General features: G+C 42.6%; 1 protein-coding gene and 1 long non-coding RNA gene across 5 annotated transcripts in view; one reads left to right on the top strand and one right to left on the bottom strand.

Moving 5' to 3' along the window:
• Positions 1–25431, bottom strand: part of LOC135921307 (gonadotropin-releasing hormone receptor-like) — a 163782-nt gene that overhangs the window by 43710 nt on the left and 94641 nt on the right. The gene's annotated exons all lie outside the window — the stretch shown is intronic.
• On the top strand, positions 5130–10080 carry LOC135921300 (uncharacterized). 2 transcript variants are annotated; one of them, XR_010570513.1, is made up of 4 exons: positions 5130–5287; positions 6806–6940; positions 7412–7564; positions 7821–10080. It is a non-coding gene; the product is annotated as an uncharacterized lncRNA (long non-coding RNA). The 2 variants fall into 2 exon arrangements; XR_010570514.2 differs by lacking the exon at positions 5130–5287 and adding an exon at positions 5767–6075.

Genomic DNA, 25431 nt, shown 5'->3' with positions numbered 1-25431 from the left:
CTGCCTCCTCCCCTCTCGCTGTTTTTCATTTCGGCGACCATCGCCAGGTGGTGCTCATCTTCGGTACGAAGCTCGGGCGCTCCTTATTTTACGGTATCGGCAGTTGAGAGCTCGTGCTCAGCTTGGCCGCGTCAAGCACCCTCAATCTGGTCGATGTGCGCGTGAGAATGAAGATGTCGAGGGCTTAAGAGGAAGCGTTAGCTCGGGCCCAACTCCGATGCGGCCCATTCAAATACGTGTAAAACACAAAAACGCTTTTCTGAGATAATCCCTGGACCTATTTTTATGAAATTTGTTGCATTTGAGAGAAAAAGTTAAATCTTGGTGACTGTTGGAAGCGGAATCTTGATTTAGGGCCTGAATTTCGTTAAAGAAATTTTCAAAAATTCGGAAGTTCGGGAAGGAATAGACGAGCGAAGTTTATAAATTATTAGCTCTGCATCAAGAATAGATATCGAGCTTCTGTAAGCGGCATCCATTAGATCATTCAAAACGGACAAATTCGATATGTCAATTTCTATCATACGTGAATTTGTTACGCTGTGTACAAGGGTTCTGAAAAGCTGTATTTCCATACGACTGACTTTTTTATATATATGTGCACATATCAAATTTGTCCGCTTTATATGCACTCTCAGATGCAATTCACAGAATTACGATATCATGTTTTCTTGCTGAGATACAGAGTTGTAAACTTGATAGTTTCCTTTCCTGAAAAATTTCGATTTTTGCCAATTTTTCATAAAACATAGACAACCTAAATCGAAAATTGGAGAGATGCAGTCACTAGATTTTTAGTTTTTCTTTCAAATGCAATAAACCTCGTGAAATTTTGTGCAGAGGTTACCGAGAAAGACGAATTCTCCTTTTACATGTATTTAGGTAGGAGCACCAGAGCTAAAGCTCCCTCTTAAAAAGGAACACACACACACACACACACACACACACACACACACACACACACACACACACACACACACACACACACACACACACACACACACACACACACACACACACACACACACACACGCACGCACACACGCACACACACACGCACGCACACACGCACGCACACACGCGCAAAAAACTGGTAGAATACAAGTGTTATGAAATTATGTAAGCGAGATCGACTTACGCTATCTGTATCTATGTGGGCTTGGTTTCTAGTACGCGTGTCATCATCGTGTGACATTTATGATGAAGCACAGGTTTAACTATTATGTATGCGCACGTGCGTTAGGTTACCTGTATGGATTCTTCACCTGGGCCGAGTCGGGACTCAGAATTGAGCGGGGTGCAACCTGTCCTCGTCTCTTGTCTTCGTGCGTTCCACTGTTTCTATAGGACGTCTGTCATCCACCCTCTTATCTACGGCTCCGTATCTGTGAGGTAACTTATTATTTTACAATATTTATTCGTGTCATTTCCATTACGTGAAAGGGAGGAGCCGTGAACTCTATGCTTGACTTATTCTATTTCTTTCATGTTCATTTGAATTAGGAGGGAGACAGAAGAAATGAGAAACGCAGGGAGGTAGGTCCGGTTTGCTACCCTACGCTGGAGAGAGAGGGGAATGGGAGGAAAAGTGACAGCAAAGTAGAGATAAAGAAAGAAAGGAGCATAGGCATACAATCACAGTCAAATACTGTCACCGTGTACGGTCCCCACACAGCACAGTAGCACTTGCGGCACTATAAGCGTCTGGTCAGACTACAGCCGCTCGACCAATTCTGTTGCCCTTAAAGAGTTCAACAGTGCCCTCGTCGCCCTCTGCTGCGATGGTTTGTGATGTCGGCATTCTAAAATATGTTCCTCCGTTAGAGGTCTTTGGTCTAATTGCGCTATCATGATTTCGAGCGGTCGTCTCTGTAAACTGTAGCGAGGGCAGTCACAGAGGTGTTGAGGAGTCTTCTCGCTACCACAGTCATTTGAATTAAAAAAGAAAAGATACCTATGGAAGCCGTTGCAGCGCAAATACAGGAGACACAAAGACAGACACCAAAAAAAGAATGAAAAGGATAGTGTGGTCTAGCGTCCCGAAACTGCACAGTTGTTTATGAGGGGCGCCTTAGTGGATTAACTTGGAACCCTTGGGGTTCTTTAAACGTGCACCATAAACAGCCTGAACAGCCAACTGTCACACAGAGCACAGAACTTTCGCTACGTCGACGACGTAAACAGTGGATTTTCTCTTACTCATTTTTATTCCCTCTCTTTTGTTCACCCTTCTCTCTGTATATGTAAACGTTGCACAGGAGCCCCTTTGCATTCCGCCTCAATCGGATACGCCCGCCTCGGCCGGGTATCGAACGAGAAACTAACTGCTTAGTGAGCACAAAGAAGCACAGAGACTATACACTCTTAATCCGGTTACACATAGGTTCCATTTAAAAGTAACGTTCCACATATTTTTACTGGAACGAACCTCATATTTATGTGGATCCGGCTGTTCTCGCGATTAATGTGGGTATCAGGAATTGCAACCTCTAAATTCTTTCTTTATTTTTTCTTCATCTAAGGGGAACATGCAAACGTTATGTGGATCAACGAATTGTTCCACTTACTATGTTGCCCTTACTATTTTCCCGTTCCACTTACACCTTGTGAGCGAGATACTTCTTTTTTCTGCTGTTCCACTTGAAAACATATGCATTGCAGTGAAGCAAGTGGCGAAGAAGCTAAGTGATGACTTACGTTTTCTTCGGATCCCCCTCTTTTACTCAAGCAATCGCAGCGGGCAGTCGCCATGAATAAAAGGAAAGCATAAATACTTCGAACTTAAAGACCAAATCGTCTTGCTAACCGTACTTTTTGCTTCATTAAAACGCCGACGTGAAGTTACGCTGGAGCACAAAGCTCACGACAGTTACTTGCTTAGTATGTCGATTAGCACTGTTTCGAAAAGCGGAAGGGGTATTGGGCTTATGGTTTCATCTGGAAACGCAAACCCAACAGGGCAGAGCGAGACACAAGTGGCGCAGAGTGAAACAAATTTATCCGCACAAGCGATAAGTATACGAGGGAAAGTATGAATATAAGGGGAAGGTAGCCGAGAGAAACAAAGTCAACGAAGTTCAAGTGCCGTCTAGAAATGAAATTTCACAATTTAACAGTGATGTAGACTGTGAACTCACCATCTATATCCCTAGTTTTCGCGTCATGATTACGATGCACAACTTAAGTGTGCGGAAATTTTGAAGCGCAGCCACATTTTGCACAATGAGCAGACATATACAACCCCGGCGCAGACTTCAGCGCGCTGTGGTGTTCTCGAAGGCGCACATTCAGGCAGCTCCCATCGTACCCAATGTATACCTTGTCACAGGACAAAGAAAGGCAGTAGACAAGATTACATCTACAATTCGTCTTGCAATGGATATGAATTGCACCACAACCTTTTTTCAAAGCGCGAGTCCTTGTTTCTAATTTTTAAATCAATTTTCGTATCGTATTTGGTGCCTGCTATTGCATGAAGCGGAGAGGGTAACTCTCGACCACGCCAAAAATAGCGCAGCAAGCAGAGAGCAATATAGTCTCTGAAAATGTTAATTTGTTCACAATGATTGCAATTATTGTTAGTGGTGTGACACGTACAGGCAATATTCGAGGACGATGCGATTGGAATAATTCGCCATGAAAGAACTGGCGAAGTTATCCCGCGATGGAGAGACAATGACGATCTGTTCAATAATTTCGAAGTACGAAAATGCTACATTATGGTGTCAAAGTTATAACTATATAGCGACCAAGCGTGGCCGCACAACTTATTCCGCGTGGCAAACTGGGAAACAAAAAACTCACCTACCCTTTTCAAAAGATCCGTCGTATAATAATACATTCGCTTATTTGTGCTTTGAGGCCGCGCATGAGGTACCATTTTATGGTTTGATTTCATCTGTGCTATGTTTCGTGGCCTACTGCCCTTTAGCCTCCAAAGTGTAAAGGAATGGCACAGGGGCCGCAATTTGGATGATCCTTGCAAACGTCTACGTTTTTTTACAACACCACAGGTCTATTTGTGAAAGCGTCGTTTCCTTTTTCTACTTCTTCACATTTATTTTGTTCTAGCGCTTAAACCACGAGAAACTTGCCGAGCCCGTTCACACTAAAATCGAACTATAAAAAGAAACATTGCCAGGTTCGAGCAAGAAGGAGCGAGCGACTCAAAGTGGTTAGTTCGTCAGGAAAGAACGCTTCAACACACGAGGCACACATTATTTGAAATTGTGTGGAATTGAACCGTTCAAGGCAACAACACCCATACAAGCTAGCGCCAGCGTTCCGGGTAGACTGACACTGAAAACATAGATAGGTAAATAAAGAGAATTCAATGCTCTCAGAAAAACGCCAGCGAATGACATATGTCCCTATGCCACCGTGTCGACGCTTCTAAGTGGGCGAATATGAGTATCTTGGCATACCATTGCTACGCTGCCCGGTAGCTTTTTTCCCCCCTTTTCTTTTTTAACAATCGGAGACACATTAGTTTTACGCCGTATGCCACAAAGCGTGGCTGAAAAGAAACGCATACGAAATCGCCTTGCGCCGCGTCCATGTTTACTGTACAAAGAATTTATCGTAAGCGAAGTGTGGGATCTGAGCACACGAGAGGGGGGAAAATGGTTTGTGCGTTGGCGGTAAATGTGAAATGAATGAGACATTTGCAGCAATTTTTCGTGTGATCGCCAACCTTCGTGGTTCTCGAGAACGAGAATGATGGCTCGGCGGCTACGCTGGTATACGACGGCATCGTTTGTTTATACCTGCAACTCTGGGTAAAAAAAAAATCAAGTCCCAAGCTAGTGAGCAATGAACGTCGTAGAATTTCAATCTTTCAAGACACAAAGTTTACGGATTGCTCAAGCAAAAATCGTATTTGTCGCTAGAGCTTTCAGCGCCACTTATGTTTTCTATCATGAGTAGCACGCTAAATAAAAGAGAACTCTTCACACACCGCCTTCAAAAGGACAAACTGTCCGAAAGTCATATGACGTGGCAGTGTCTCTGATAACTACAGTATATTCGGGGTATGACAAGTTGAAATCATCCGCATCGACCGATGTTGAATTTATCACTGTCGAACGCAGCGCCAAACTTGGGAAGCGACGAAATTGGACGCCGTCGCGCCAGCGGAGCCGCGCCAACTGCGAAGAGGCCAAGTTTTTGTTCGTTCGCATGCTGCATTGTTACTGTTTTGAAAAGTGCGGATTTTTTTCTTCGGTTTGAGAAATTTCGATGTCACAGCAGACCTGGCTTTAGCATCCGTCACGGACTTCACAAAGAGGTAAGCGCTTTTACTTATTACTGTCATTGTATATGTCAATTTTGCTGCAAACCTACGGCGCTCACGTTTTCGCGCCATTGTCAAGCACACGAAATCTGCTCGCGTAACAAGTAACAAGTGCAGTTCTTACGAAACGTTACCGCACCGCCGCAGCTTCTATTGAGCTGTTAGCTGGAATGACAGCAAAGTAATTACACACATACGCTGCGTTTTCTCGCTCAAGCACGGCGCTCCGTCGTGCGTGGCTTATATTCTGACTGCTGTTGTAGAAGTCGCGGGGCGCTTTTTTTTTTCTTTTTTTTGTGTTGCTGGGTGTACGTCGGAGAGACTTTCTCGCGTATGCTGCGCTCGTGCTGAGTCAGTCGTGACGTATTATTTCTCGCGCCTTACGGCGCTCTATTTTCAAATAATATCACTGATTTTCCCGAGGGAACAGTGGGGGCCTAGTAGAGACGGGGCTTGCTCTCTTGGAGCAGTATCTTCGCGCATGCCCGGCTCTTTTGTTGTTTCCGGTGTACAATCTGTTTCGCACTTAGGGGAAAACTCGGAGCGCCTTGCATCGCGATGCGGCGAGCGCTTGAGTCAGGCGACGGCAGCAGCGCGCGCAGGCGTAGGTGCTCGAGTGGCGGGGTCTTGAGCGGCGTCGTCTGCTACGGCGACGCGCGCTGGCCGCATTGTCAGGAAGCGTGCTACTGTCAGGGGCAGTGCGCCGATGTCATCGTTACTGCGTGAAATGAGCCGGTATTCTTTACTAAGCGTTGTGCGACGCCCCCTGATGCGCCTGGATGGTAAGTTCATCGCTGAAAGGTGCAGGACAGTCATAGACGACGTACTGATTCCATACATTCTTGACGGCCCATTCCTGGAACGCGACTATATATTCTAACACGATGGCCGCCGATCCACACTGCTCGTGTTGTGCAAGAACTGCTGGGAGAGCGCGCCGTTACTCTCTCTTGATGTTAGCGCCCCAATCTCCGGGCGCTAACATCATTTAATATGTCTGGGGCTCGTTGAAAGTATCGCTGGCGCACCATTCCCTCTATCAGTCGCCCGAGGATAGGCTTCGATCCACCATCGTCAGCGACGGAGATGTGCTGCGAATGAACACATCGCTGATCAAGTCACTCTACACTGCACTGCCTTCCAGCATGGGCGCTGTCATCGCTGCCGCTGGGGACATGACGAGGCACTAACTGAAGTTCGGAGCGTGACGTGTCCAATTCCCCGCCGGCGGGCAGGGTCTGTCTGGTGTAGGGAATGATTGTCGAGAAAAATCACTTCCAGCTCATTGTTCGTTTGCATGCTGCATTGTTACTGTTTTGAAAAGTGCGGATTTTTCGTATCGTTTCGATTTTTATTCGTATCCGTTTGGTTCATCGTGTTCGACCCTCATAGTTATCATTAGCTGCAGTTTATCAGCAGCTCTAAAACTCGTCATAGTAGTTGAGATTGGTAAAGATTTATTCAATCAATGCTTAGTGTGCAATATATTGTAAAAATGTCGCTTACTTTCAGACAATCAGGGACGCCATTTCAGACCCAGCAAATTTGGATGTCAGCAGAATAAAAGTCTTGCTGGAGGCAACGCTGGAAGCTCGGCAGAAAAGCCCGGAGAATGAACTTCCTGTGTACTTTCTAAACCCAGACGTGGTACGATCACCTTTAAATTCTTGACTTTCCATTTCACACAAATGTTATGACAGTTTTCGCTTTTTTAAGAAATGGTGGTGATGTTGGATTCCAAAGTAGATACACCAGATGACACTAGAGTGGTGCATGTAGTGCACACATTAGGTGTCTTGTCCACCATGTCTTCTAGTTGATTTGGTAAAATTTGTTACAGTTGGAAAAAATAGTACTATGAACATTGCTACACGGCAGGAACAATTGTTTAATGTGCACATTTCTGTCCAGAGGTGCAAGCATTGTGGAATTGCAGTTTCTGTTTCTGAAATGTGATTCATGTTTTATATACAAAACTAGTGCTGTGTTAGCTTTCTGTGACACCATTTTTTTTAAACCTAAGAACACCACAATTGAAATGTGTAGTTCCAGAGATTCAGCCTTGTCACTGTGTCTAGCCTCCTAGGTATACTGAGCACTCTGTGTACATTATTGCAGCTTGCACTTGAGGCCGAACTGAGGTTTGAAGCTTCTTATGAAGACATGCTAGCCAAGATTCAACATATTCGAAAGATGCTGGGTCGGACGAGCTTCACCGAGATTGACAAGTACCTTCGGCCAAAAAAAGCTGAATTTGCCCTGATCTCATTGGTAAGCATTCTTTATGCTCAACGTGCTAACACGCCTTCGCTCACGTGCTAGTCCATACTTTAGCACATTTGTAAAAATCAGTCATTGATCTAGTCACATTTATGCTTTGGCAAAAAATATTGGGCAACTTAGATGCCATTTTGTTTAGTTTTGCTGAAGTTGTAGATACCTATTTAAGGAATTGAATAGCTACCAGTTCTGGCAAATGCTAGAGGGCATTTTGCTGCAGTGCAGTGAACCAAAGTTTCTTTTCAAGGAGACACATGAACGAGGTGTGCCTATTCCTGGCCCTTGTATCATCGCCCAAGATGGACACAAAGTCGTCTGCAAGGGCCACACCATTGATCTGGCTGCGGGATCATCACTGGAGCATGCTCTAATCATTTGCGTAACACTTTATTTTATCTTGGATATCACGTACCCAAATGCATTTGGTCAAACTTTGGGTTTGGTCCAGACAGCATTAGCTAAGAGGGCGCCTTTTCCACGCTGCTTGATGTCACACAAACTTACGCTGTGTTTAAAACAGTTGAAACATCCTGCAAGAAGTCGTTAGCTGATGAGATGCTCTATGTAAGATCTCCTTTTTTCTTTGAGCACAAATAATGCAAAGAGGTAGCAGTGACTCACGCAAACCTACAAACTAAAGGACAGCTTTTGGGTTTGGTAGTTCTAAAAACGCATTGCTTAAAGTTGTGGCCAGTCATAACAGCTTTGCTTTAAGCATGTACACGCATTGTCACCACATTTAGGCCAACTGTTTATTGGTCTATTTTCTTTTTTGACTTTGGGCGACAAATGATAGGTGTGATTTTTTGCAAGTGTATGCGGCATACTCAAAGCGATACTGTTGCACTTTGTAGAAAAATGCGTGTTGCTACAGTGAGGCATAACAACACTTATGTGGCTCGCATTAAACACATTACTCTTTCTGGATTAAAAAAGAAAATAGCTGTCATATCAGCAAATTTGCAGTAAGTGTCATTTTCCAAGCTCGTAGCTAAACATTGATATTCGCAGTTATTTGTTTTGCGTACGTTGTAATGGCAAAATTGCAGCCATCCACCAATTATGACTTTTCCACTTATTAGGAATTGCCAAACCCGCTGTTCTCAAACATTGGTCCTGAACATTCGAGCCCAAATTTCGACCAATAACACATTCGTTGGGTGAACTAGAATAACCAAGTCTTGTGTCACAGTTCCAGGATATTCTGATTATAAAGAATTAATATTGTGTCTACAAGAAATTGTGTTAAGCTGCAGTTTTTAATTAGTGTACATCTGCTACAAATATAAATGAACAAGGCAATTTGTGAATGGAGCTTATTAAGATGTCAGGAAAACTGACATTACTGAAATGCCATTTCTTATGACAAATTTTTTAAACTACGAAAGGCTGTTTTTCATTTCAAACCTTTTTGATATGACATCCTGCATAAAAATTAAGCATTGTCAAATGCTACATGAGGCTAGTAGGCAGTTTTTTGTTTTTTTTTAGCAAGGTCTGTACCTGCCCTTCAGTTTACAAGTTGTGAATGACTTGCAAGTTGTCTTATCTATAGTCAGAGAAATGCTTTTTGGAGGAAAAGTGTGTCCTCATATACAGGGCTTGCAACATGAGAGTAGTATTTTGTGATTGCTGAAAGTTAGTGTTTCTATCGGCTGTTTTGAATGTTTTCTTGCTGTATAACAGCTTTAGATGCAGGGGCAGCCCTTCCCTTCTAAGCATGTAAAGGTTAAAAAAGAATTTTGACCTCTTATATGAAGCATTCCGGTCAGCCTTCATTTTAGTGGCAACACATCTTGTTCTTTCCTCTTTGTAGCCTTCTGAATTACTCCTTGTTCTCTGTGGTCGATGCAGTGGAATAGCTGTTTAGTGCTTGTGCTTGCTTGGCTCTGGTGAGCGGTGTTATAGCAATTTAGGAAGCTACCTTGCTTGCTTTAGTGGTTTTGATAAAATTCATGATACAGCAGGAAATGCTGAGTAGCGGTGAATTGTAATCGGTTATAACTAATAGCTAATGCCGGAAGGTTTATGCCTGCCTGCACATTTAGTTTGAAGCAATGTCTGTACCTGTTTTTAAGACCACAAGCTGCCTTATAGTTTCGTCTTATCTAGTAGGGCAGAAAAGTCCTATTTGGAGGAAGCTGTGTCCTTTTAATGCTTTATGAGTTATCTATTTCTTTAGCACTACCTTGTTGTAGTAGTGGTGCTAAGAGATCTATATATGTTTGAATGTTTTGTATTATCAGAATGTTACTTTTTGTTGGACGTGACTTTGATTATTATATATGCTATTATCGTTTTTAATGCACAGGAAGAACTTTGCTTTTTATTATATAGCGTTCTTTTTAATGATTCCACATTGTACTGATGGCATGCAGTAGGCTTCATTGTTTATTGCTGTGCAGTATGGGTCTCTTGATTGTTTAGTTTGCAATGATGTTTTTGCATTGTTGCGGTTCTGAACGATTATGCAAAAGTTTTTATGTAATAAAATATCAAAAAGAGAATCTGTGTAATTATTACAGTAGTGTTTCGTACTAATGAATAAGTGTATTTCCATTTTAAAACAGCAGGACTCTGTTTTTGGCACCATTTTCCGGCAAGACTTCTAGCAAAATTCTTTACAGGGTTACTTCCTGCCATTTATTACTACATAGATGACCTGGCTAGCTGAAATAGTGTTGCAGATATTATATATATATGTGGTATTGTTCCAGGAAAAATAGCAGTCAATTTATACAAAACGGCACTCCAGGAATAAATATGTGGAACATGGTTTTACTTATACCATTCTTCACTGAAGAGGAACATTGTTCCACACATTAGTGTGTGGAACGTGGTTTCTCTTACATCATTGTAAACTTAAGAGCAACGATGTTCTTCATATTTAAAATGTATCCAGCTCCCGTGTTACTCATATATAAGGGGAACTTTTTTGCAAAAAAGTTCCCCTTACTAAGAGGAACGTATGTGTAACCAGATTAAGAGTGTACTAGGCACAAACTTTTGAAGGCCTTTCACATCAGAAAAGGACGCAGAGTTTGCTTGAGCCGTACCACCGCGTCTGTTTTATGGCACGTGGTTCGCCTTTCTTTCTTTTAATTCATTTTCTTTTGCTTCGACGAACTCAAGCGAGCGCGTTATTTTGCATGCTTATGCCAGGCCTTCGACAGACTGAAACAAATACACTTTCAGTGTAGCGCTAAGGATCTGAAGCAATTGGCAAAGAACCTTAATAGTGCGGGCGCTCGTCGCAATGACCGAAGCAGAGCCGTTTCAATGTTTGCGTTAACCATTGCTACAAAGCAGACAGTGCACTGACGCACGGACACATCAAAGAAAGTCCAGTTGAAAGGAGCTTTGGGTCAGAAAAGTTTGCTATGGAGTTCATATGTGTCGCTTGAAACCGCAAGGTAACCTGTGCGACAGAAATATGGCCAGACATAAAAGAAATATTGCATCTGGTAATTAGAAGTTCCCAACTTTCACATGCTAAAAAAAGCAAGTTTCACGCAACTACAAACCCTTGCAAGTATAGAAACAGCATGCCTTTTTGTGACAGCCACAGTCTCTATCCGAATGCCTCTGAGAACATATATATATACGTGGTTCTTTCAGCAATACTGCAGGCATTTGAGATTTCGTTAATACCTTGTGCGCTTTGAGGCACCCGCATTTTATGTCCTCTTGTATGTGTTTTTCTTTCTCGCGTCTGGCTACTCCGCTAATTGAGCTCTTAAAAAATGAAATTTAGCGATTGTAGTGTTGCTTGATGTTCTGCTCCATATTCGTGCATGAGGCAATGAGCGGCTTTGGTTCTGCATGCATAAAACATGGTGTAAAAATGCTGTGCTAATTAGCCCTCCCTCCTCACCTTCCTTTTTGAAAAACTACGAGCCTTCCCTCCTCTCCTTAAACTTAAACAAAAGAAAACTTCGAGCCAATGAGAGCTTCAAAAGCGCGCGTTGTTTCATTTTCAGGAACTTCAACGCAGACCCCTTGTACGACTGTCTTGTATTGAAACTTCTTTGAAATTTGTGTGCTCATTTGCTTCAAAGTAGCCTTCGAATGCCCCTATATGATAGGTGTCGCAGTAACAGGAAGTGGACCTGGAATGGTATAGAGAAACAAGAAATTAGATTTAGAAGAGGAAGATGAAGATAACAGAGGTAATGAGTGAAACCGTAACTAGGCTGATTACAGAAGTAGCAATTGAAGTAGGAGGTAAGGCGCCAAGGCAACCTGTAGGTAAGCTCTCCGAATTAACAAAGGACCTAATAAAAAACAGACAAAGCATCAAAGTGTACAACTTAAGAGATAAGAATGAATTAGCTGAACTGTCAAAACTGATCATCAAGAAGAAGCTAAGGGGTATTCGAAATTGTAACAGAGGAAAGATTGAAGAAACAGTAAAAATGTGCCACAGTAGGAAATTAGTGAAAAGAAAACTTCGCATACGACAAGGAAAGATGCAGGCACTGAAAGATAAGCAGGGCAGTGTCATCAGCAATTTCGATGATGTAGTAAAAGCAGCGCAACAACTTTAAACGGACCTGCACAGTACCCAGAGCAGCCACGCTACCTTCATACGTAGTAGTGATGAACAGGATACGGTGACTTCTTCTGTAACCCGCAATGAAGTTATAAGGGCCTTGCCTGACGTGACCCGGAGAAAAGCAGCAGAAGAAGATAGAATAAGAGTCGGTTTAATCAAAGATGAAGTACAAATCACGCCTTAGAAAGCTTACGGCCCTTTATAGGCAATGCCTCATGATTACAAGTGTACCAGAGAGCTGGGAGAATGCCTATATCATGCTGTTCCATAATAAGGGAGTCGTTAAAGAATGGAAGAAGCATAGACCCGTTAGTTTGATTTCAGTATAGTAATAAAATATTCATCAAAATAATTTCCAGTGGAATCAGGTCAACACTGGACTTCAACCAAACAAGAGAACAGGCTTGTTTTAGGAAGGCATATTTTACAACGGATCATAATGATGTCACCAATCAGTTAATTGAGAAATCTATGGAGCACAATCGAATTCTCCATATGGCTTACATAGATTATGAAAACGCATTTGATTCAGTAGAGATACCAGCAGTCATAGAGGCATTTCGTAATCAAGGAGCACAGGAGGCATACGTGAATATATTGTGAAATACCTACAAAGGTTTCAAAGCTACCTTGGTTCTCCACAAGTAGAAAGTTACCTATCAAGAAAGGAGTCAGGCAAGGAGACACAATCTCTGCAATGGTATTCACAGCATGCTTACAGGTATTCAAGCTATTTGATTGGGAATGCTTTGGAGTAAGAATCAACGGCGAATATTTCAGCTATCTTCGGTTTACAGATGACGTTGTCTTATTCAGCAACACTGGGGAGGAATTACAACAAATTATTGAGAACATTAACTGAGAAAGTGTAAGTGTGGTGTTGAAGGTTCATATGCAGAAGACAATGATGTTCAATAGTCTGGCAGGGGATCCAGAATTCAACATTCCCAATCAGCCTCTAGAATCCGTACAAAAGAACATTTGTCAACATTTTTTTTGCTTTATAAATATATAGCACTTATGTGGATCCCACGCACTGTGAGAATCGATGTAAGCGAAGCTTACTGCCCTCTTTGCTTTGACTGACGGTAGTTAGTGGTGATGTTGACGGCCAAAGCTTAATTTGTTCAACGTTTAGTCTAACACGACAGCAGTGAGTTGATGTTAAACGTCACCTTGCGTGCACCACTGCTGTTCGTCTGCGTAGTACACAGAACACACAGGAGGAGGTGTTTGCTTGAGGCATTTTTGTGCACTATACTTCATAACCTGACCTTATTCACTGCCTCACATAGCACATCGCATCGTGGCAAAAGTAGCAAACTTCATTTGAATTAAGGGGCTGTACGTGCCAAAACCACAATCACATTGTGAGGCACGCCGTAGTGGCAGTCTCCGGATTAATTTTGACATCGGGGTGTTCCCTAACATGACCCTAAATCTAAGTGCACGAACGGTTTTTTTTATTTTTTATTTCGGCCCCGTCGAATTGCGGATGCCGCGGTCGGGATTTAACCCGCACCCTCGAGCAATGCAATAGCCAAAGAGCTACGGCGGCGGACACAGAAGTATTGATTTGACCTTTGACCGCTTCAGAAGTGTGGCCTAGACCCTACGGTGCGCTTTAAGTGGCTCTGCTTCCGCACGCATTGCGTAAGTTGTCATCTTGACAAAATTGCATTGTGTTTAGTTTTCGGAAATGGCAGAAACGTACCGTGCCTCGAACTTAAATTTACCCAATTTGCCCGCAACCACTGTCCTGTCTATAGTAGAAGAAATGTGGCAGTCTGGACACGTTGGTATTCCATCTTAAAGAACTGGCTCAAGCAAACGGAAAACACGGATGAATAGAGGCACTCATGCGTCTATATGTGTTCGTATGCGTGCTTTTATTCGTCCGTGTTTTCAGTGCGTTTGAACTACCGCAGCGCTCACTGTCGGCGCTTGTTAGTTTCATGATGCAGTACTTTGTTTAATCACTCCTAGATGGCTGTGCCATCCATATGAATAGCTTCAAGCATGGGCAGAAAATAATGGCATTTTGGGAGAACTTCAGTATGGCTTCAGTATAGTTAGGCGTTTAGATGATAACCTATTCGTTCTTACTCAGTGTATTGAAATATCAAAAGTAGAAAGCAGACCGTTATATGCTACCTTTTTTAGACATTAAAGGAGCCTGTGACAAGGTTGACCGCAATATTTTGTGGGATATTCTGGAAGGGGAAGGCTTAGGTGACGACTGTCTACAGCTTTTGATAGAGGTTTACCTAGAAAATACCGTTTGCATTGAATGGGAAGAGATGAGGAGCGAGGAGAAAGTTCATATCACCAGGGGACTGAGGCAGGGGTGCCATGTATACCCACTGCTGTTTATGATGTACATGGTGAGGATGGAAAGGGCGCTAAAAGGAAGCAATATCGCGTTTAATCTCTCACACAAACAGGCAAGTACAGTAGTAGAGCAGCAGCCCCCAGGTTTATTTTATGCGGACGACATTGTGTTGCTAGCTAACAAGCAAAGTGATTTGCAACGTCTGGCTAATATTTGTGGACAGGATGGCAACAATTTAGGTTTGAAATTTAATGTTAGAAAATCAGGTGTTATGGTATTCAGTGCAAACAGTGAACAGACAGCGGCGATACAGGACCAGGAAATAAGAACATAAATACCTTGGTATATGGATAAACGAAAGCAATAGATATATTGAAGCACAGGGAAAAACAATAACAGTGAAGGGGAAGAGAAATGCAGCCATAATGAAGCATAGAGCGCTATGGGGATACATGTGCTCCGAGGTATGTGGAAAGGTGTAATGGTTGCAGGACTTACTTTTGGAAATGCGGTTGTTTGCTTTAAATCAGGGATACAATCAGGACTCGATGTGAACCAAAGGTCAGTGGGACGCCTCGCATTGGGCGTTCACGGGAAGACTACAAATGAAGCGGGGGAGCTGTGAAGCTGTGTTGACGATGACGATGTGAGAGGTAACAGTCCGCATACGAGCCACCTAAGGCCTGAGCGATCTCCACGAAGGCCCACGACTGCAACTGAGAATCATGACGGGCCTTTCCTCCTTTTTTTCGTTCATTTTTTGGCGGCCACCATTCCTTTCGTAAAATTTGGCCTTCGCTGTTGGTGGCATTTAATCAAGTGTCCTAGTCATGCGATGATAACGTCATTGCCCGCGTTGTCGTTCATGCCAGCCTCGCCATCATGCCACCGTCGATATGCTCCCGTGATCGTTTCTTTACAGTCAAGTCAACATTTTCGTCGTGTTGTTATGGTTGCTAATAACTGAATGAGTTTGCACATGATTGCAGAAACAGAGAGAGAGAGACACACACGAAGAGGAAGGGAGGGCCGGGAGGTTAATCAACGTCGCGCCCGGTTTGCTGCCCTACAGTTTCAGAAGGGGAGAGGAGGAAAGCTTTATAAGAAACAAGGAAGAAAAGAAGAATAACTCAGAGTTCCACTCACTTTTACTGCATGGAAAGAGGAGGAGAGAAAGAAAAAGTAAGGAGATCAATCTTCTACTCTGCGAATGGAGAAAGGGTTAAGGGAACAAATAAATAAATAAATAAAGCAAAGGCAGGGAGAGAGGGTGGGACTAGCAGTGCGATCATCTGGCGCTGCCTATTTTCTAAGTTGGGAGTGGGGTGAGAGAGAGGAAGATAGGGAGCAAGGTAAGGGCGTGCTTTAGAGCGGACAGGAGGGTTGCGAGTAACAGCTGCCGTAATAAATAATATTACAGACAAGAGAGCCACCAGAATCTGTTGAAGAATGCGCTCTCTATATAAGCGAGTTTCACAACAGCGTGGGATAGATAGGAAGCTTCACCAGAACGAATAACCGGGCTTAACTAACAAGCCTAACACACGTGCGCTCGTGCGTGCGGATTGTCTCCTGTTAGGTAAACGCGGGTTTTAGTAATAAAGAATGAGGCTGCAAAATCAAAAGCAGGAAGCGTAGCTCGCAGAGTATATCCATTGTGCAAAACGTCCAAAGAGAAGCGTACAAAGCAACGCAGCGACTGCACAGGCGCCGTGTTTGTTGTAAGCCCGTGGGAGGTTTAGGCGCGTTCTGCACGCCTCGCTCATAAATTGTTCTCGGTGGACGGATTGGGTTATAGTGCGCCTCGCGGTTACTTCCGTGTTATGCCTGTTTCACATGCTGCGACTGGAACGACGAAAATCGGTGCTGTCGCACGCGTCGCAGAGCGATTTTTAGAGGGCCCATTTCACATGATTGCGATTTTAACAATGCGACTGGTGCGATTCCCAGGGTTGCTTACTGCCAGGTTTCATGGCACACGTTGCACAATTATTTTATTGTAATGAATAAAACGTTTAACTTATAATATTGTTGACTTTTCTTTATTAGGAGCAAATAATATGCTTGTTTTGTAATTTAAAAACGTGTTGAAGTTAACATTTGTTTCGGAGTGCGCGACGGCGGTTTCTGTAGTTCAGTGCGACATCGCGCACGTAAACAATGGTAAACAGCTGTTCGCAGGTGGTTCAGCGATTCTTTATTCTATGGTTCAGCGCTGTGTGTTATTTTATCTACCTTCTATGACCGTTTCGTTCTGCCTGCGCTACAACAATATACAAGATGACCTATCGACAAGTTCATATAGCTACCCTCACCGTATATGCAGTATTCGGAATTCGGCTGCCACGAAGTTGTCGTGTCAGCCCAACAAGATCCTTGCGCTACCCGTGCTCGGCGTCAGCTTCTGGAGAAATGATGCGTGTATATTGCCCGTCATTGCGCATATGTGGTGCCTGCTCCTAGCCATATTCTTACGCCAAACGCAACAAGAAGCACCAACCCGAACGCCCGCGTGTGCCCCTGAACGAAGCCTCAAACGATCTGTGTGATTACGACGTGGAATGAAAATTGTGTTGTGAAATTCAACCTTAGCGCTAGCCTGGTTCGTCCATCGCCGCGCTCGCGCTGCGAATGTATATATGGGAGCCCTCTCTAAATATTTCTAAAGGCGCAAAAGCCGACGCATCAAATGTTTCGAGCAGTTACCGTCACTTTTGTAAAAACCTGTACGTTGTAACATAGCATTCTAAAAGACACGCTTCTCGTCCACTTTGTTGTCCCGTGTCTCGCGCTGGTAGTATACTAGGAACTTCTAACAAGAAGACCATATCAATACGCGCTATTCATAACGCAGGATCGTAGGCCCACGGCAGGCGGACTTGCCGTAGAATTTTTCAGCTTTCTGCTCAGCCTCGCACGCCTCTCAAGGTTAGCCTGTTTTGTGGAAATAAATATTATTATTATATTATTAATGTTATCAGATATTATAGCTTCTTCACTGTAATTTATAGCAATCATCCGGATTTCTTAAGCTAGTCATGCATTTAACCTGTATTAGATCAACATTGTTACGACGTGTTTACGGGAGTCATTTAAAACTAGATTGCTCAGCCAGAGAAAGAACAAATGCAAGCCTCAGTGTTTATTCCAATTTGGTATTCCTAAACAGATTGTATTGGCAGAATTTTATGCCTGCTTGCATTTCCTGCAATTCAATGTTCAGAGCTGGAGAAACTTATTCCTTTTCTTGCTGTCGAAAGGCTGCTTCAATGTCGATAGCAAGCTATAATTATTCATTTCGAAAGTGTTAAGCAATGACTATATGTCTAAGCTTATCAATGCATTTTTGTTCTACGAACACAATTAAGTTTTCTCTCTCCCTCTCATTGACAGCCATGGAGTGAAACTGTTCACTTTCATAAGTATCCGGATGCAAACATTCTGGAGTTTGTCCTGAGCATTTATCTGCATCCTATAGTGTGCATGTATGTATCAAGTTTTTGTGTTACAATCGCAGTGATCTACACATATTGTTATATTGCAACAAACAAATTTATTTCACTTTGTTTTCAAATCTACAATGTGGCCATGCAGTAACGACTGCATTAATAAGCAAAGAAGAAAACTGCAGATTCAGTGTACGTGTTGGAATCTATGCGAAGTGAAGTTTTTGTCAAGTGGTCAATTAAATACTGTTAAAGTAACTGCGATATATACAATTTGTCTTATTTTCAACAATCCAACATGTCATCTTTTGCAAGGTTTGCTTATGCACCGCATAGGTCACAACCTTAATGTAATGTAATTTTTATGCATTACACTGTTCACAAACCATACCGAAACGCAAATGGCAGTTAATGTAGATGCACGCTGCGAGACATCAATGCAGTGACGTTTGTTGAGCAAGAAATGATGCGAGGTATATGCAGATAAATGAATGACATGTGCTTATATACATATTTATTTATATACCTCGCAGGCTGCAAGGTTGGAGTATTATGCGAGGGGGAATAGAAAAGTAGCTACAGAAGGAAGAAGGGCACAACATAAAAAAAAACATAAAAAAAAGCAGTGCCAATACATTGCACCAACTAGTCCGTGTTTTACTGGCACAACATTATACAATACTTAACAAACAATAACAGAAAAAGTTACTGCCCGTGCACCCTGTACAGACAGTAAACCAGCAAAGCTGAAATGTGCAGCCCCGGTGTTTATCACTGGGTTAATTTCAATGGTTTATTCAAGTCTTTCTATATTATTGGTTATGTCTGTGTTTCTTAATGAGGTTATGCACATGTTTGGCTTGGGTTTATCACATTGTTTATTTGGAATGCCACACATTGCACTTTGCAAGATCACTATCATGGAAAGTGCAATGAGTGGTTCATTGTGGTATTCCAGCGGGTCCATCAAAGTCTTTCTGAATTATGTTACACACTTGTGTTTTTTAATGCATTAATCATAATGTTTATGACTCAGTTATGCACTGCAGTTACGAAGTGACACACCGGGGCTGCACATTTCATTTAATTAAATACAGGGACACATTTTCGAACCTATTGGGAAGTCGGAGAGAGACTGCTGCACGCGTGCTCTGCTGCTAGAGAGAAACGACGTCACTATCGGTCTAGCCAATGGCCCACCACACCTTTGCTGTGAGATAATAATGACATCATGATCTTGTCTTAACCCCATCCCCCTCTGTGTCCCTTCCCTGCAATAATACGCAGATAAATGTATGTTTGAAATGCATAAGCATTTCTGTCTACCCAAAAAGAAATGTCGCCGTCCATCATGCAAGACGAATGCAATGGCTCACACCCCCTTAAACAATGGCTCATACCCCTACACTAGGGTTTTTGGGATCGGACCATGAGTGTTTCGCCTAGGCATATACAGCTTCACTGTAAAAAGAATGAACACCTTTCTGCTAGAAACCAAGGCAATCATGAGGTGTATTAATATATGAAAGTTTATTGAACATGCCGAGTAAATGCTGTTCGACAAGCAATAAACCGAATTTACACAAAAAGCAGAAGCAAGATCTGATGTGTGTCCATACAGATTCCAACAGGAAACGCATCCATCTCTGAAAGTGTAACAGTGGCCATGCTGACACAAGATTCTCCCAGTGTGTTTGCATCTACAACATCCATAATTTCTCTAGGCAGCCGATCTCCACAGAATGCTAGCTTCTTCCTCTACAATGCACTCTCCACATCTGAGCGTGCATTGTAGAGGAAGAAGCTAGCATTCTGTGCAGATCAGCTGCCTAGAGAAATTACGCAAGCTGTAGATCTAAAAATGCTGGGTTAATCCTGTCAGCACGGCCTCCGTTAGAAATGGATGCATTTCCTCTCGGGAAACACACATGAATTTTTGATTCTCCTTTTTGTGCATGTTCAGTCTATTGCTTGTCAGCGAGCATTTACTCGGTGTGTACATTAAACTTTTGGTTGTTAGATCATCTCGGTTTTCTTGTTTGTCCTATGTGTTCTCTGGTGCCATCTGCAGCCAGGCTATTCGTTTTTTTTTTTAGACTGCAACAAGTCACTTTAATGGCCCTCATGATACCTTATAAAATCTTTTATTTGGCCAATGTAGCAAGAATGTACAGTGTGAAGCAGTAAGAACAGGGTATGCTAACTTCTGATTAAAAGGTTTATTGTGAAAATGCAGTGATCTATAAAGGTTACCACAAAGTAGTACAGCAATAAAACCTGATAAAGACTAGTGCTTGATGAAACCAAACATAAAAGCAGGAAAGGGAGAAAATACATATAGATATACAAGTCCAGGGAAAAAAAAACATTGTGATCATCAAGTGTGCATGTGGCTACCTTCCAGGAAACTCATTTTTTTCCCAGTGGCATGGAACTGGAAGTATGTGCTTGCATAAACAAGCTGTCAGTCCGTCTATTGGAATAACAACAAAGTTTCTTGAAAGGTGCTGGCATGCAGGATTGGCAATTGTAATGATTTTTTTTTCTTGCACTTGGAATTTTTCTATATTTTCTTTCTGTAGCATCTTTATTTATGTTTGCCTGTATCAAGCACCAATTTTTATCTATCCTTCAAAGATGTCTTTCTTTTTCTGGGGAAAACTCGGGGAAGGCAGGAGATGGAAATTCAAGACGATGAGCAACATGAGAACAAGGTGAAAGTAGGAGCCAACGTTTTCACACGTGGACCTTGAAGAAGACAAGTCCACTTGTCGAAACGTTGGCTCCTGCTTTCACCTTGTTCTCGTTTTGCTCATCGTCCTTTTTTTTTGTGCTAATTTATATAACTCGCCACATTTTTACAAATGAACCTCAGTTGAAAGTTCGTCCTCATCCATATCTAGTGTCATCCTGTTGATACTGCTTCATGCTATCCACTCTTGCAACATTTGTGTGTGTGTGTGTGCACACGCGTGGATTTGGATGTGAGATCGGGCCCTTGGGCAGAGGTATCATTCTTCTCCTGTGCAGCCTTATGAATTCATTAACTATACTGCAACAGAAATTCGATGGACAAGAACGAAGTGAACACACCGAGTACTTCTTTCTTGTCTGTTGTCTATCTGTAGCACTTTAGTTAATAATGAATATACACAAACTCATCTAGTTCTCAGTTATTATGTCAGGCTTATAAGCCCGCTTGTTTCCTGAAATATCTGCATGGCTATGTATTCTGTAATTTAATTTCTGGCTATGTGCTTGCAAGTCGCGTGTCAATCTCCTGATTTTCCTGACAATCTTGTGTGATGTGCAGGCCCAGACAGTTTCTGGTGAATCCATGCAGGGTGTAATCTGCACTACAAGTGCTGCTTTGGTTGCCTTCAGTTCAGCTTTTCTAGGTGTAGGATGACCTGGAATGGTACTCACTTATATGGCGTTTAGTTTTATGTAGTGTCATACTACTGTTACACTGGTATTGCCAGATGAGTGTACTATATGTGCCTTATGTTTGCTTGCATTTTCATGATTAGCAACCTCCTCTGTGTGTTTGGCAGTTGCATATAGTCTCCTGCCCTAATTGTTTGCCCCCATATTCCACGGTATGGGCCTGTTGTGTTTCAAGTTCAGGTACTCCCGAGGTTGTGTTTCTGAAGGGAGGGGTAGTCATCTTTGCATCTCGTATGCTAGCTGGCATAGTATCTTGGGACGAGGTTCTGAGCTCTTGAGACAAAGAATTTGTGCTGCAGGCTGCAACTCTACTCCGTCTAGGAGCTTGTTCGTCAGCTCTTTTTCATAGAGGTCATCAAGCATGGTACAGTTGGAAAGACCTGTTATTACTACCCGATGCCTGTATTCGATGAGTTGTCTTTTTTGTGTGCTGCTGGTAATTCATACCGTGCCATACCTTGGACACAAGCACAGCATCTGCGATTTTCTATAGTATGCACTAGTCCACCCCCATTATTTCGAGATTATTCTGTTCACCAGGTGTGGAAGTTGCGTCCAGGCATTGCATAATTGTTTCACCCACGTGCTGGCTCTGCCGTCACGGGCTTACACTAGCTGAGGATTTGTGGATGTTGACTTGCGGGCATATTTGTCCAGCTATGTGGATCACAATGTGCAATCTTGGGTAGTTCTTGATTCTAGTCTTTCTTTTTTTTTCCGACGTCCATATGAGCTGACTTATCAGAAAGCGAGAGGCCAGACTGGCCAAAAAAGTCTGCAGTGTTGTCGAGGGCTTGTTGCATCATTCTTGATTTCTGTATAAGATAGCTTTCCCATGGACTGTAATACACCATAGGCTGTAGTGTTTCTTGTAGTATGCCCGTGTTGTTGGTGTGTGTGCGCCAAATGTACCTCCAACTCTCACCTGAAATTTTCTGTCTTTCAGAAAGTTGCTGTTTAAGTGCTCTACCAGAAATGTTTTTGCTTATCGTTCCTCTTATTAGAGCAATATGAGGTACTGCTGTTAAAAGCCTTTTCACTCTCTTCACTCTTTCATAAGCAGTATTACACAATGTCCTGCAATAAAGTTTCTGCTGCTTATGTCCCACTCATATCTGCCAGAAGGGACAACTCTCGAAAAAGGTTTTCTTTGTGCTATGTGTGCGACGTAGTATGAGCATTCATGCCTTTTATACATCTGTAGAACCAGCTTCCTGACAGAGTACTTGCTACACCTGCTCATGCTTATTTGTGCAGTGCTGTTGAACAATACATATCGATGCAATGAATATTTACACACTCGAATTATCACGAAAGATGGTTGGTTTACAATTCTGCCCTTTGCTTTCTATTGGTGTTAGATTTTGCATAAGCATGCCCCCCTATGCAATAGTATTTTGAAGTGTAAGGGTTCAATAAAAGGTGATGAACTAAATCTAAGTGCAAGAGCTTTTTTTCTCACCTACAACTCCCATCGAAATGCGACTTCCATGGCTGGCAAATCAACCCATCGCCTTGTGTTGGCAGCAGAATGCTATAGCCACAGTGGCAGGTGAACAAATTGAAGAACAATATTTCTGTCTATAATTTTTTTTCTTGCCTGTATGTAAGTAAAGTTTGGAATAAATTTGTCATGGCAAAAAAGCCCAGTTTATGGTCTTTTATTGAATAAGCCACATATTGTGTATAGTTGAAATGCAGAAATTTGTTCTGAAATCCTTGGGTGATATATGTTCTTGCAAGTAGCATGGTATTTCATTACTTATAAAAATAATAATCGCAGCGGATATCGTTATATGGATTTACACACTAATATATGTGATCACAAACTTATTAGAAACTTACTAGAAACATGGAAGGCATGTTTCTGCACACTTGATCCGCTGTGAATGTGCAAGAACTGCTTGTACTGGCTGACTTCACTGCACAGTTTTGATTTACTTTTCTTCAGCGTGTCGTTTTATACTGTTTTATCCCCACAAGAACAGGCCGTTTGCCTGCTTTTCGCATTGTTGCACGAGTTCTACATAATTGTGCTGGAGGGTACGTTGTCACTTTGCCTCTATAGCAAGCAATTTAATTAATCTGCTAGCTGTACAGTTGATTACCTTGCAGAGCAAGTGTTCATACAGATGCAGTAAGGATACAAAGTCCGCAACATAGCCTATGTTTATTGGTTTCTGTGCAAGAAAAAAAAAAATCTCCAGAGAAGAGGTGCAACTTAGCGTGCATGTAATATTTTATTCAAGCCACGGATTTAATACTACCGTAGCAAATTCATTACGATAGCCTACACTTTTGCTCTGTCAAATTTAATAAGAGGCAAGATAAGCTTTCAAGATGAATCGGGAAATTCATGCTTGAAAACCGACAAGAAAATGCAACTGAACGGTACCGCGTTCAGCGCAACGTAGAAACTTCGGGTACTTTGCTGTCTTGTCATTTGCCCTTGCCGAGGTTGAAATAATTCAAGCTGCTCCGTAAGCGCGATTTTTGCATGCTACTCAACAAAAGAAAATTGTGACGACCTCGTCGTCTGCTGGGGATCGAACACCTCCTAGGACTGACAACTCGCAAAGGCGCACGAAGCAAAGGTGAAAATGCACTTCATTTGCTGTGTAGCGTGTCAACAAACGCATAGCAATAGGAGAATGCAATCTGTACAAGTTTTTTGTTCTCCCTTAATTCGCGCACGTACCTAATTCGACGATCCACGTCTCCGCGATTGCACTGCTCGTGCGAGACGCCATCAAAACAAACCGGCGAAATAGCTCCGTTGACAGCTCTCCGCGCAATTTCGACGGAAAATCGCAGCGATCGGTGCGACGGTGCGACTGTGCGACCAACCGGTTGGTCGCAGCCGAAAATCGGGGGGTCGGCACTGCGACTGCGATTTTCATCGCAAACGACGGAAATCGCACTTCCGGTGCGACGAAAATCGCATCATGTGAAACAGGCTTTATGCATTTATTGCGCCTAGCAAGTGAAACAAAGGACGAAGGAATAAAAAGGCAGTAGAGAAAAAATAAAAAAGTAATAAAGGAATAATAGAGAAAAGGCAAACAGAAAGAGACAAAGAGAAAAAGGAAGGCAGACAGGAAGGAAAGAAATAATAAAAATAAAGAAAGAGCAAGCACGTAACATGTCAGTAACATGTCGCAATAGTCCTAATTATTGCGCGCCCGAAACATATGCACTTCCGTCGTTGCGTACTAGAGAATTAACAAAAGGGTACATGCGAACATTACAGCAAGCAATCAGTAAATAATCAGTATATTATTGTTAAGCATCGCCGTAGTTGATCAGTGGCTATGGCGTTCCGATGTGTAGCACAAGGTCGTATGTTCGATACCAGGGAACGATAGTTGTAATCCAACAGCGGACGAAAGAAAAAATAATTGCGGGACTTATACGCACGTTAAAAAAACTCTACGGGGTCATAATTAACTCGTAAGCGTCCGTTAAAACGTATTTTTGAGGTTGAGTTTTGTTTTATGACGTTGAACTCGATGCATTTATTTAAACTCCCAACAATGACCGCGACGACGACTTTTATGCCCAGGATCGGCAAAACAAACTTCAAGCACCAGAGTTCCCCGCTTAAACTTCTACCTTCATAGATTTGGTTTATCTATAACTAACCTCTGTTCTTTTGGTAATGAACCACAAACTATGCACCATTTCTTTATTGCCCCTGCTTCTGTGCCGCATGTTTGTCCCGCATGTTTCCAACTAGTAAGCTGGGGTTAGCGCTTACCAGACCAAACATTTTGCCCTTTGGTGCCGGTGAATTAGGCACAAGTCATGGTTGGACGACTACTGCTCTACAGAAGTTTATTGAATCGTCAGGAAAGTTTCGCTGCTATTGAGTATCGACCGCGGGACACTTTATTTTTCTTTTTTTCCCTTAACGTATGTATAGGCCCTCTCAAAATTTATGTTAGCACTTAGTTGCTAATGCTTCGTTTTGAATATTTGCCTTTGGCCCCTTTTGGTATATTGTTGGGTGCACTTTTCAATCAACCCGGTGTGGCCAATCCCCCCCCCCCCCCCGTGGGTAGGAGCCATGTTCTGAGGC

This window comes from Dermacentor albipictus, chromosome 1 (genome assembly GCF_038994185.2).
Source record: "Dermacentor albipictus isolate Rhodes 1998 colony chromosome 1, USDA_Dalb.pri_finalv2, whole genome shotgun sequence".
Classification (NCBI taxonomy): Eukaryota; Metazoa; Arthropoda; class Arachnida; order Ixodida; family Ixodidae; genus Dermacentor; species Dermacentor albipictus.
Note: the sequence above shows the minus strand (reverse complement) of the source record. Positions and strands in the feature narration are given on the sequence as shown.